The sequence below is a fragment of the Phragmites australis genome, chromosome 19 (genome assembly GCF_958298935.1).
Source record: "Phragmites australis chromosome 19, lpPhrAust1.1, whole genome shotgun sequence".
NCBI classification, from domain to species: Eukaryota; Viridiplantae; Streptophyta; class Magnoliopsida; order Poales; family Poaceae; genus Phragmites; species Phragmites australis.
The window spans coordinates 9,419,730-9,433,781 of NC_084939.1; the positions used below are offsets into that span (position 1 = coordinate 9,419,730).

Sequence of the window (14,052 nt, forward strand, 5' to 3'; positions counted from 1 at the left end):
TAAGCACAGAGGTCAGCTCTATTTTAGGCAGATTACAAAGTATTTTCCTCTCACAAAAGCTCTAACCTATTATAAAAGCTAAGTCTATCCTCTCCTTTCCTCCAAAACCTATCACTAGGCTCTCAAATAGCTGGCTCAAGGCTCTCCTATAGCTCTACCCCACTTTTTATAGGCCTAGGGAGGTGCCTAAGCCCATAAATTTGCTTGTTCCCAAAATACCCCTTGCTTATAATAGTCTCATACATATCACCGGGGCATTTTTGTCCATTTTCCACTCCGTCCATCGAACGGCTGTGACACCTTTATGACTTAGCTTCGCCTCGACGCTTGCTTCGTGATGATGCCACGTGCACTCCATCCCTCTACAGTTTTGAGGCCAAACCGTGAAACCGCCTCGCACGCTTCTCAAAGCATGACTCACTGTTGATTGCTTTGACTCCAAGAAAGAATCCTGATGTTGACACGTGTACTCCGTCTTGTGATCTTTACTTTTGGTAAGTCTCACCCGCTCCTAATCTCTCGGACCGTCTTATCACTTGCGTCGGTATCCCCTTAGCTTGACTTTGTCACCATGTCATCTTCATCCTTCCTTCAATGTTTTGTTTGACCTCCATGTACACAGCTAGGATCACCCTTAAATCCTCCTGGACTCCTTGATCATCCGGCACCAAACGCCCTGCTTGGCCCTGATCATCCCGCCGTCGACCACCATGTTGTATCCATCACCTGCACAATATTAGACAAGCAAACACGTTTCTGCAGATCTCCAGAAACATCTCTAATTGTCCCAACATCAAAACCTCTGTTGAAGGACCAAATCCATGAAAAATTCTGAACACCAGATGTTCCAGTGTGTACCCATCTCTGAACTCCCTAAGCAGATAGTCACGGAGATGCTTGATGGAGGCGAGACCGACCAAAGCGTCACGGCGAGGCTGAGGGAGGCAGTCCGCAACCACCTCAGCGATAGATGTGGTGAGGCTCAATGGAGACGAGGCTATCTAGAAACCTGTGGTGGCAACGCTCGATGGAGGCAAGATCGTCTAGAGCCCCACAGCGGTGGCCAGAGGAGATGTCGACAGTGAGGCCGAGGGAGGCACTCCATTATACCCTTAACAAGTAGTCACAGCAATGCTCGACGGAGGCAAGGTCGACTGGAGTGTTGTAGCGAAGTTGAGGATGAAGTTGACAGCGACAATGAGGGAGGCAATCCGTTATCCCCTCAGCATGTGGTTGCGGTGATGCTCGATGGAGACGAGGCCAGCCAAAGCATTACAGCCGGAGATGAAGTCAACGACGAGGCTGAGGGAGGTAGTATGCTACTCCTCATCGGTGGACACAGCAAGGCACGATGGAGGTGAAGTCATCGGCGAGGATGAGGGAAGCAGTTCGCTACCCCCTCAGCATTAGATGCGGCGAGCCTCGATGAAGGCGAGGCCATCTGGAGCCTCGTGGCGGTGAGTTTCCATGGAGGCATGGCCATCCAGAGTCCAACCGCGGTGGCTGGAGGTAATGTTAACGGCGAGGCTGAGGGAGGCAGTCCACTACCCCCTCAGCATGTAGTCGCGGTGACGCATAATGGAGGCGAGGCCAAGGGAAGCAATCCACTACCCCTCAACGGTGGATGCGGCGAGGCTCGACAGACGAAGGGCTATCTGGAGCCCCGCGGCAGTGGCCAGAGGTGAAGTCATTGGTGAGGCTGAGGGAGGCAGTCCGCTATCCCCTTAGTAGCAGACGTGGTGAGGCTTGATGGAGGCGAGGCCGTCTAGAGCCCTGTGGCGAGGCGATGTTGTCAGTGAGGCTAAGGGAGGCAGTCCGCTACCCCCCTCAGCATGTAGTCACGATGATGCCTGACGAAGGTGAGGCTAGCTGGGGCGTCGCGGTGAAGCTGAAGGTGAAGTCAACGATGAGGCTAAGGGAGGTAGTTCGCTACCCGCTCAATGGTAGATGCGGGGAGGCTCGACGGAGGTGAGGCCATCCAGAGCCTCATGGTAGCAAGGCTCGACAGAAGTAGGACCATCCAGAGCCCCACGACGATGGCCGGAGGCGATGTCGACGGTGAGACTGAGGGAGGCAGTCCGCTACACCCTTAGCATGTAGTCGCAGTGAGGCTCGACGGAATCGAAGTCATCAGCGAGGCTGAGGGAGGTAGTTTGTTACCCCTCAGCGATAGACACGGCGAGGCTCAACGGAGGTGAGGGCATCCAGAGCCCTGTGACGGTGAGGCTCAATGGAGGCAAGGTCATCTAGAGCCGCACAGCGGTGGCCAGGGGCGATGTCAACGGCGAGGGTAAGGGAGGTAGTCCGCTACCCCCTCAGCATGTAGTTGTGGCAATGCTTGATGGAGGCGAGGCAAGCTAGAGCGTCGTGGTGAAGCTGAAGATGAAGTCAACAGCGAGGCTGAGGGAGGCAGTCCGCTACCCCATCAGCATGTGGTCGTAGCGATGCTTGATGGAGGCAATGCCATGACTACATGCTGAGGGGATAACTAGAGATGAAGTTGACGGCGAGGCTGAGAAAGGTAGTCCGCTACCCATCAGCGATTGGACGCGGCGAGGCTCGATGGAAGGCGAGGTTGTCCAGAGCCTTGTGGCAGCGATGCTCGATGAAGGTAAGGCCGTTCGAAGCACCACAGTGGTGGCCGGAGGCACTGTTGATGGCAAGGCTAAGGGAGGAAGTTTGCTACCCACTCAGCATGTAGTCATGGTGATGCTCGATGGAGGCGAGTGAAGCATCTATGCCCCTAATTCGTTTTTGGTAATTAATGACAATATGTCTTTTGTGGACTAACATGTTTGAATGAGTTATGAAAAGGTTAGTCATAAAAGATGTTGTGGAGCTAGAAAATGCATGAGTGGAAAATATGAAGAATAGCTAGCTCAAGGCAAAGGTATAATTGTAGGGCATTTTCTTTTGCCGGTCAAAAGAGATTAGAGAAGAGAAATTGACTGGATTGATAGGATAAGTGATGTACTATAAAGAGGAGTTGATCTGCATCTACTTGAAGTATCTATAGTGCCAAAATTGCTCAAACTTGCATTTCATATAGAGTGAAAAATTTAGTTTGACAAAAACTAAGTACAAATACTCATCTTTGGAATGTTTCTGAGACCTGGCGGTCTGACCACGGGAGAGGCTGATCTGACCGCTGTATAAAACCTCATCGATTCTGAGTAGTACCCAGTTCCGGTCTAACCGAAGGTTGTGCCAGTCTAACCGCCAAACGAACAGAGGGATTTGGACCCTCTGGTCTGGCTGGCGGTCTGACTGCCGGCTTGGCCGGTCTAACCGCTCTGGGAACAGAGAGTTTTGGCACTCTGTTCCCTACTCACAGTCTAATCGTGAGGGGTCGTGGTCTAACCACCGACCATGTGTCAGGGTCATCATGACACTTTATGTAGCCGTTGTAAAGGCGGCGATCCGACCGCCAAGTAACCTGCGGTCAAACCACCAGAGTTGCAGAGCTGTCTTTTCAATAGCAACGGCCACATTATGAAGTGTAGGATATAAATAAGTGCTTGGAAGTGGGCTAGCATTTGATTACAACACTTTTGAGCTCTTGCCTTCCTCTTCTCCCTCTCTTGGCTTAGTGATTGCATTTTTTAGAGTGTGAGAGCTTCTAGTGCATGACTTTGAAGAGTTTAAGCATTGAGGCACTAGTGATCCTTCAAGAAAGCATCATCGATTTGTTACTCTTGGAGGTTGCCGCCTCCTAGACGGCTTGGAGGTTGTTGCGTTGTTGAGCCCTTCGAAGAAAATTGTGAAGGAGCCACTGCGGTGATTGTGAGAGGCTTGAGCACGCCTTGCCAGAGCGGTGAAGTGCTACACTAGTGGAATCGAGGTATTGAGTAGTTCTTGTTCTATACCAGCTTAAGATCAAGTTACTCGGTGTGAGCCCTTTCTCATGTGAGAATTGGATACTTGATAGAAAAGTGATTTGAAACTTGAACTCACCTCAACGTGGATTAGGGGTGATCGGCAAATCACCGATACCACGGGATAAATTTCGTGTGTCATACGTTAAGAAATTTACTTTTATGCAATTTACTTTATACAATTTACCTTCCTAGAATATAAATTGTTGCATGTCATCCTAGAATTGTAAACCTTGACATAGCTCTTAGTTGTTCATATTGCTCTAGTGATCTTTAGTTTATTTCCTCAAGTTTTCTTGATCACTTAACTTTTAGTTTTAAAACCGCCTATTCCCCCCTCCCTCTAGTTGTCTAAACAACATAATAAATGAGCTCAAGGGGCTTGGCATGGATGTTTCTGATGTTGATTTTTCTCATAAATTTCTAAGAGCTTTGCCTAACAAATGACACGATTGTGACTTTACTTGTGAGATCAAATTTGAAGGATACAACTCCAATGCAAATCTTGAGTGAAATTCTCACTCATGACATTTTCAAAAAGTCACAAGAAGATCTTCATGATAATGCTAGCGATGCCAAGAAAAAATATTGCATTCAAGGCTCAATCATCAAGAGACAAAGATGATCATGAAGAGAGTGATGATGAAGATGAAGAATATGAGGAAATGGCTCTCTTTGTGAGAAGATTCAAGAAATTCATGAAGAAGAAGAGATATCAAGGTGGATATAGCAAGAAGGGACAATCTTCTAAAGTGAATCCCTTCAAAGAAAGAAGATGCTTTGAATGTGGTGAGAAGGGACACATTGCCACAAATTACAAGAACAAAGAAGAAAAATATTCCAAGAAGAAGAATGATAGTGATGGAAAGAATGTATTCAAGAAATACTACAAGAAGAAAGATGGTCAAGCATGATATGTTGAGTGGGATTCGGATGCAAGCTCAAGCTCCAACTCCGATGATGAGAAGCCATCTCAAAAGGGTCTTGCCAGTGTAGCCATCAAGGAATCACCTTCACTCTTCACCACTCCTCATTGTCTTATGGCAAATGGTGACTCTAAGGTATTAAATGATGAAGATGAATACTCATATGATGATCTAGTTGAGCTAATAAATTGTTTTGATGACTTCATGAGCAAAGAAAGAGCAAATTTTAAGGAATTGAAGAAAAGACACACTTCTCTTCAAGATTCCTATGAGGAGCTAAAGATGGCTCATGAGGGTCTAAAAGAAACTCATGAGATGCTTAAAGAAGCTCATGAAACCAAAAAAATAAAAGTAGATATGAGTATATCTTGCAATATTCTTGATGATGCATCTACTTTACCTAATATGAGTTCATCTACCTTGCATGATGATGCGTTTACTTTGCCTAAAGTCATATATAGAAATGATGTTTTGATTATTGATGAAAATATCATGTTGAAAGAAAAGGTTGAAAAACTAACAAATGATCTTGCAAGATGTTATATTGGAGAGTCCAAAATTAGACAAGTTTTGGATAGTCAAAGGTTCTCCATCAAGAAGGAAGGTCTTGGGTATGTTCCCAAGAATGGTAAGAAGGCACTCATTCATCACAAAACTATTTTTGTGAAAGGTAGCGGTTATTGCATGAAGTGCAAGAAAACCGGGCATGTTGAGAAGGATTGCAAAAATATCAAAGATAATTCATATGCATCTTTTAATTTATGCTATGTTCGTAAGAGATGCTCTAATAGTAGTGTTAAAGCTAGATTTGTTGGAACTCCTATAATCGGTGCTAAAAATAATGTCATTTAGGGGCCTAAAACCTTGGTAACTAACATCCAAGGACCCAAACTTTGGGTACCTAAAAGAGCTTAACCTTGTTTTGTAGGTAAACTACAAGTCCGGTGGGAAACATTCGGTGCTAGATAGTGGATGCACTCAACACATGACCGGAAATCAAAGAATGTTCACTTCTATGAGCAATGATGGATCAGAATATGACAAAATCACATTTTAAGACAATACCAAAGGAAAGGTAAAAGGGTTAGGTAAAATTGCTATCTCAAATGATTTATCTATATCAAATATTTTACTAGTTTAATCTCTAAATTTCAATTTATTATCCGTTGCTCAATTATGTGATCTTGATCTTTCATGCATTTTTTCTCCAAATGATATAATAATATCTAGCATGAAGGATAATAGTATAATTTTATCTAGTTGATTTCTCTTCTAATGATGCAAGCCTAAGCACATGTTTGTTTACAAAGTTATTAAAAGATTATCTTTGGCATAGAAGGCTTGGTCATATTGGTATGAATCAACTAAATCATTTGTTAAAGCATGATCTAGTTGTAGGTTTGAAGGATGTAAAATTTAAGAAGAACAAGATATGTAGTGCTTGTCAAGTCGGAAAGCAAGTGGGAAATTCGCATCCATACAAAAGCTCCATGTCAACCTCAAGACCTTTAGAATTATTACACATGGATTTATTTGGTCATACTACATATATAAGTATTGGAGGTAATAGCTATTGTCTTGTCATTGTTGATGATTTTTCTAGATTCACTTGGGTATTCTTTTTACAGATAAGACTATTGTATTTAACACCTTCAATAGCTTTGCTAAAAGGGCCGAAAATGAATTTGAGTTCAAGATCAAGAAAGTGAGAAGTAACAATGGCTCCAAATTCAAGAACATAAAGGCTGAGGATTTTTGTGAAGAAAAGGGTATCAAACATGAATTCTCGGCCAAATACACTCCGGAGCAAAATGGAGTAGTTGAAAGAAACAATCGGACATTTATTGATATGGCAAGATCAATGCTTTCGGAATATAATGTTTCAGATAATTTTTGGGTTGAAGCTATCAACACCGCTTGCCATTCATCAAATAGATTGTATTGTCACCAATTATTGAAAAAGACTCCATATGAACTTCTTATTGGAAGAAAACCAAAATCTCATATTTTCTGGTATTTTGATGCAAATGCTATATTCTAAAGAAAGGTACTCGTTTATCAAAATTTCAAAGAAAATGTGATGAAGGTTTCTTACTTGGTTATTCTTCTAATTGTAAAGCTTATCGTGTGTACAACCAAAATTCCGGTTTGGTTGAAGAGATATATGATGTTGAATTTGATGAAACTAATGGCTCTCAAGAAAAGCAAGAAAATTTGGATGATGTAGGTAATGAAAGTTTGAGAAGTGCTATCAAGAATATGTCAATAGGTGACATCAAGCCGAAAAAGGAAGATGAACAAGAGGATGATCCATCTACCTCAATTTGGGCTATTCCATCTTCTTCCATTACAAATGATCAAGTTCAAGCTCATAATGTGGAAGATATAGATGATCAATTACAGCAAGCTACCACTTCATCAACCCCATCACAAGTGCCGGTATCTCATCCAAAAGTTCACCATACCATTGCCAATGATCATCCCATTGATCAAATTATTGGTGACCTTAGTAAGGGTGTTCAAACTCGTACTCGTATTGCTTTATTTTGTGAACACTATTCTTTTGTATCTTCTATTCAACCTAACCATATAGAAGAAGCTCTAAATGATCCGAATTGGGTGAATGCAATGCATGAAGAGTTCAACAACTTCACCAACAATGATGTATGGGAATTGGTAGAAAGACCAAGAGATCATAATGTGATTGGCACAAAGTGGGTTTTTTGAAATAAGCAAGATGGAGAAGGAATTGTTGTGAGAAACAAAGCAAGATTGGTTGCACAAGGATATACTCAAGTCAAAGGTTTGGATTTCGGTGAACCTTTTGCTCCCATAGCTAGACTTGATGCTATTAGAATCCTACTTGCTTTTGTTTCATCTCATAATATCAATTTATATTAAATGGATGTAAAAAGTGCCTTTTTGAATGGTAAAATTAGTGAACTTATCTTTGTTGAACAACCTCCTGATTTTGAAGATCCTAAAAGGCCTAAGCATGTGTATAAACTCTCTAAAGCTCTCTATGGCCTTAAACAAGCTCCACGTGCGTGGTATGAGAGACTTAGAGATTTTTTTGTTTCAAAGGGCTTTAAATTGAGAAAGTTGATACTACTTTGTTCACTAAATCTATTGCAAATGATTTCTTTATATGTCAAATTTATGTTGATGATATCATTTTTGGATCTACTAACAAAGATTTTTGTGAGGAATCTCGAGAAATGATGTCTAAGGAATTTGAAATGTCTATAATTGGAGAATTGAGTTTCTTCCTAGGACTTCAAATCAAGTAACTCAAAGATGTGACTTTCATTAGCCAATCAAAATATTTGAAGGACCTATTGAAAAAGTTTGGCATGGAAGATACAAAGCGTATCGAGACTCCCATGGCAACAAATGGTCATCTCGATCTTGATGAGGGAGGTAAATCGGTAGATTTAAAGCTTTATATACCTATGATATGTAGTTTGCTTTATCTTACCGCATCTAGGCCCAATATTATGTTTAGTGTGTGCATGTGTGCAAGGTTTCAAGCATCACCTAAAGAATGTCACTTGATAGCTGTTAAGCGTATTTTGAGATATTTGAAATACTCTCCTAGCATAGGGCTTTGGTATCAAAAAGTGCTAAGTTTGAGTTAATCGGGTATTCAGATTCCGATTATGCAGGTTGTAAAGTTGATATAAAAAGCACTTCCGGAAGTTGCCAATTTCTAGGAAGATCGCTTGTTTCATGGTCATCTAAGAAACAAAACTCCGTAGCACTTTCTACCATCGAAGCGGAATATGTTTCCGCGGGTAGTTGTTATGCTCAATTGTTATGGATGAGGTAAACTTTGTTAGATTATGAAGTTGAGTTCAAAATAGTGCCTCTTTTGTGTGATAATGAAAGTGCCATGAAAATAGCCACAAATCTGGTCCAACACTCTATAACCAAGCATATCAATATTCGCTAGCATTTTCTTAGAGATCATGTAAGCAAAGGGAATATCCTAGTAGATATTGTGTGGACCGAAGATTAATTAGCGGATATCTTCACAAAACCTTTAGATGAGAGTCGTTTTTGCAAATTAAGAAATGAGCTTAATGTTATCGACTTCTCAAATGTTACTTGAACCAATGGACACATGATGTTTGAAGTACTTATATGTTGTAGCAATCATACTTTGATTCACATGCTCATATTCCAAATTGCATATGGCTCTATCTCATTTCATAGCTCTAAAGACCATATGGTTATCAATATCTCGTCTCGTATCAAAAACTAGAATTTCTGGAACTATCTTGTTCTTGTGGTCTGACCACAAGCCTCCTTGGTCTGACCGCCATATCCATACAGATAGAAATTTCCCCTCTCCGCTCTCGTGGTCTGACCGCACCAAGCCTCGGTCTGACCGCCAGATCTGTACAGAAACTTTTCGAGCCTCTAGACTCCTGCGGTCTGATCGGTCTGAGTCTTGGTCTGACCGCCAGAACCTGTTAAGTCCAAATCGGTCTTTTTTTCTCTTCATGTCCCTATCTCTCTCAACCAACCACATATTCTTCCTTCTCTCACGAACTCGTTCCCATGGAGAAAACTCAAGGGAACTCAAAATCCTTCGTTCTCGGTCGAACCGCGACCATTCCCGGTCCAACCGCGTACTCCTTCACCATGTCTTCTCGGTATTTCCTCGATTCCATCTCTTTTTACCATGGATTTTAAGGTTCTTCTTCACCTAGGGTTTGAAAGAGAGGATTCATCATATAAGACTTGGATTTGAGATAAAGTTGAATATAATGACTTGCTCTGGTCTAAATTAGGCTATGCTTAAAGATTGTTTGGTTGACACTTCAAATTTCTTCGAAATCCATCAAATCATATATGTATGCGTGCTCGCGATCAGACCGCAACATGTGCCGATCTAACCGCCAGCAGCAACAGACATTGATTTCCTCACTATTTCATCTTGTATCAATTCAATTCCTTTATCTAGTTCCATGTGATATCTTATATGATTAGTGGAAGTGGAAGTGGCCTTGGGAAGAAATTGAAAAAGCTTGTGGCCAATCGGGACAAGAGTAAGAAAATATTAGTAGAATCTGATTCAGAGGATGATCGCCATGACTCCGATTAGATGGCATCTCAGGACATTAGTGAGGAAACCTCATCTTTTGCCGGTAATATTGATCATGATATGGAAGATGCAAGTGATGAGGACCTTGAGATTAACCATCAAGCATATGTTGGATATAAAAAATCCTGGAATTCAACTGAGTACACTAGAGCTAAGAATATTTATCAATATGCTCTAGATAATGATGCTTCTCAACTACATTTTTATACCATAGTGCAACAAGATACCTTCTATGGTCATCTCCTAAATAAGAAAGTTTTTAAACAAAAATGGATAGATTGGAATTATGTGAGAAGTCAACCTAGCATTGATGGTTTAACTGATATATTTCATGAGCTAGATCTTTATGAGTTAGTGAGTTTCAAATGTAATTGGAATGCCACTATCATCAGGCAATTCTATGCAACAGTTGAGATTTCTCATGAGTCTCAGAAAATTAAATGGATCACAGGAACTAGAAAATTTGAAGCTTCATTTAGGGATTTTGCAAATTGTATGGTAATGATCTTAGGATAGAATGTTGTTTATGGTTAGGTGTAGATGCTTACACTTGAGTCAAAATTTCTCTTGCATATGAAATTCGCTTAGTCTTGTGGTCGAGTCCTTGCTAATTATCTAAATTACATTCTCCTTGAAGTCGGGCTATTTATAAGTGCCCACTATGGATTAAATCTTGCGAGTACCTTCATACTCATGTGCTTTGTTTGCTTTTCAAGTGATCAAGAATTAGTTTTTGGCTACTTTACGTTCACTGACATTGGCGATAGGCAGGAGTAGTGCCTACTACTCGTGTGTGGATATTTTGGGGTGGTGTCTTAGGGCAAACGACGCTACTCACCTTTTGTATTTATGTACTCCGCACCTTTTGTATTTATGTACTCCGCTGCGTAGATACTCTATCGGTGTTTGGATCATATATTTTGTTGTAAAGTTTAATTTGTTTAAAGACTTTTAACTTATTTTTAATTACTCGCTCTTTATTATATCTTGCGATGATGTGTTTATTGTAAAGGCGTGTGTTCTAATCCTGGAAGAAAAAACACATGCCGGGATTACCGGGATGATATTCCGGTTAGTCATGAGAGTTGTGATTAAACAAATGATAGACTTAATGACTAATAGGAATATTATCTGGATGGTTTCTTACACGCGCGCCTTCCCTTTCACATCCCAAATTGTGCATATTCATGTTTGCATGCATTTCATAAGCATTCATAAGCATTTGGTTGAATTATGTTCAATTGACTGTGGGTTGTTTTTGAATTGTTTTAAAAAGAGAAAGTCACATGAATTTATGAAAATTATTAAAATGAGGTTCTTACGGAACTCACTTTTCACCATCGAGATGAATATTAGTTAATTTTTCTAGTTTTTTTAGAAAAAATTTAGACTTTAAAAATTGCTAGAAGTTTCAAAAGCAGCTCTGTTTAGAGAATTTTAATTGGAATTCTAGTAGCTGTAGAAATGTGTCCTTTGTGAATTATAGGAGCTATAGAAAAAGTTTGGTAAATTGTGGAAGCTCGTAACACCACTGTTCGAGCAGAGAGAAATGGAGAAGAAAATGATGTCTTTGCTCTTTTTCTAGCGGACCCATCTATCAGCCTCATCTTCTTCCTATCGTTGGCTCACAAAGAACAGAAGCGACACACATCTCCAACCCCACCGGCTCCCTGAGCTCCCTCCCATCCACCCCTCTGTTCTCACTCTCTCTTTCTCTCTCTCCTCTCGGCCAAGCCCAGCAGCAGCAGAAGCCAGAAGGTAAGCTTCCTCGGTGTCCCAGAGAACGGAGCAGCTGCGCCACGAGCTTCACCATCGGTCACCGTCTTCTTCCCCTCCATTCCGAAGCCGAGCTCGCGCGCACTCTACCTTTCTTCCCCACTGTCGGCAACCTCCCGAGTTCGACCCCGCCACCAAGAAGCTCGACACCACCTGCTGCTCCGACATCTTCCTGACCAAGCCCGCCACTCGGTGTGCTCGCTGCACCCAGGTGATGTCTCGCCGGCCATTTCCCCCACCTCCCCGAGCTCTCTCTCTCTCTCTCTCTCTCTCTCTCTCTCTCCTTCGCGCAAGGCCGAGCGCAACAGCCATAGACGCCGGTGAGCTTCTTCCGGTGGTCTTCTGTGTGTGCATCTCACCTAGTACGATTCCCCATTGTGCGCTGGTGCTCCTAGTGCCAGCCAGTTGTCGCACCATCACCGGAGTCGCCTCTGGCGAGTCTTGCCGAGCCGCCGCCATGGCTGCCTTGTGCGACCACAGGCCAAGGTCAATTTTGACCTGGTAAAACAAGCCGGCCCCACAGTTATACTCAGTTCCTAGCAGGACTTCGGTGTAAAAAGGTTTTGGGCAATAAAGTATTTTGGTTAAAGAGGGAAAAGGGAATGTTTATCTGTTCAATGTAAGAACCAGCTGAAAGCTTAAAATGCATAGTAAATTCATATACTTACTCAAAAATTGTGAAACCATTTTTTTTAACTCTGCATAGTTGTGCTCTACAACATAAAAATGGTAGCACTCATGAAAAATGTGTATTAATTTCTGTAAATGTTTAAATGTGCTCAGTCTTAATTAAATCACCATCAAATATTAGTTGATCCAAAAATAGTGATTCTAGTTCAAAAAATCTTGTTAAGTGGAGAAATTTCTAGGAAAAATATTGTCCAGCATGTTAGATGTTTTTGGCTCTATGTTTTAGCATTCTTGATCTCGCATTGTTAGCTTCAAAATTTTGTTCAGAAATTAATAAAAAATAATTTATGGTTGGGACTACCTCTAAAAATCTTAAGTGGTCCGACCCTATACATGAAAAATAATGGTTAGCATATTAATTCATTCTTAAATATAAATTGTTTTAGTGTACCCCTTTAATTGAATCGATAATTAGAACAGCATCTCGCTTAATTGTTTATACCATGAGCTTGTGATCAATCCCTAGCGTGAATGCTATTGTATTATGTTCTTACTTAGTGCACTACATTTATATGTATTTTCATAACATTCGGATTACGCCACATTGCATTGCATTCATTGCATTGCATTCATGCTCATCACATTGCATGCGCTCTTTCTTTAGAGAATGAAGAGACGGAGAGCAACGTGGACGTGATCGAGCATGATCCCAAGATTGTTGCTGTTGATTGTGAAGTCCAAACTCAAAGCAATCATCTAAGCATGTTGCACCCATACTTTGGATCATATGTTGTTTTAATTTGACAAATTATGATATATGTATGTCATACATGATATCTAGTCAATGTCAGGTTTTGGGTGTAGATCTTATTTGTTACATTACATTTCCTTGGTATTGTTATCTCTTGATCCATTGTAACTAAAAGAACACTGATGTCGCCTAGAGGAGGTTGAATAGGCGCTTTTTTCTGAAATCAAAAAGGGTTAGCGGAAGCAGGAGTTGGAACTTCCTAGTTCAATCAGGAACTTTCAGGTTCAATCCTGAATTTCCGAGTTCAACTCAGAACTTCCAACTATATAAAGCAAAAATGAGATCTAGCTACGCCTAATGAGTTTTAGCTCAAACCAAAATTTTCCACAGGTTCCAAGAAGTATTTCCAAGCTATTCCATGGATCACCTGTAGTCAAACAAGAACGAGCACAAAGATCGGGCAAAAACAAGTATGAAGATCAAAGAGCTCAAGAACAAACAAACCAAGAGAGGAGACGCATCGATTTGTCTCCCGAAGTTTGAACCTCTCCACTGAGGTTCCTACGTCTTCGGGTCTCTTTCAGCCCAAATCCCCACCAAGGAAACACCAACATGCCCTTGGGTTTACTCTTGATTTCTTCCATTATGAAGGCAAAATCAGAGCCTTCATAAACTTCCCACGGTACACCACAAGCGTAGGTGCTCACCGGTGACTCTTGGTCATCTCGGAGACCTTGATCTCCAAGAGTAACAAACACAATCGAAGATTTTCTTGGTATGAACTTAAGTGCTCAAAGATAGAATTTAACTCACTTGCACTTAATCTTTCAGTATCTCAACCTAACTCACTTCTCTTCTCAAAATTCAATCTAATTTGGAGAGGGGAGAGCAAATATTGGTTGTGGGGATATTTCTCTCGTGTGGAACAGCAGTAGCCACATGAAGGGATGAGGGGTATATATACCCAACCCCTCAAAACTAGCC

General features: G+C 41.4%; 1 long non-coding RNA gene across 1 annotated transcript; it reads left to right on the forward strand.

Annotated features, from left to right (window-relative positions):
• The first annotated feature begins 11,538 nt into the window (after positions 1–11,538).
• LOC133900818 (uncharacterized) lies at positions 11,539–13,180 on the forward strand. Its single transcript, XR_009906591.1, has 2 exons — positions 11,539–11,898; positions 12,982–13,180. It is a non-coding gene; the product is annotated as an uncharacterized LOC133900818 (long non-coding RNA).
• Positions 13,181–14,052: the final 872 nt, after the last annotated feature.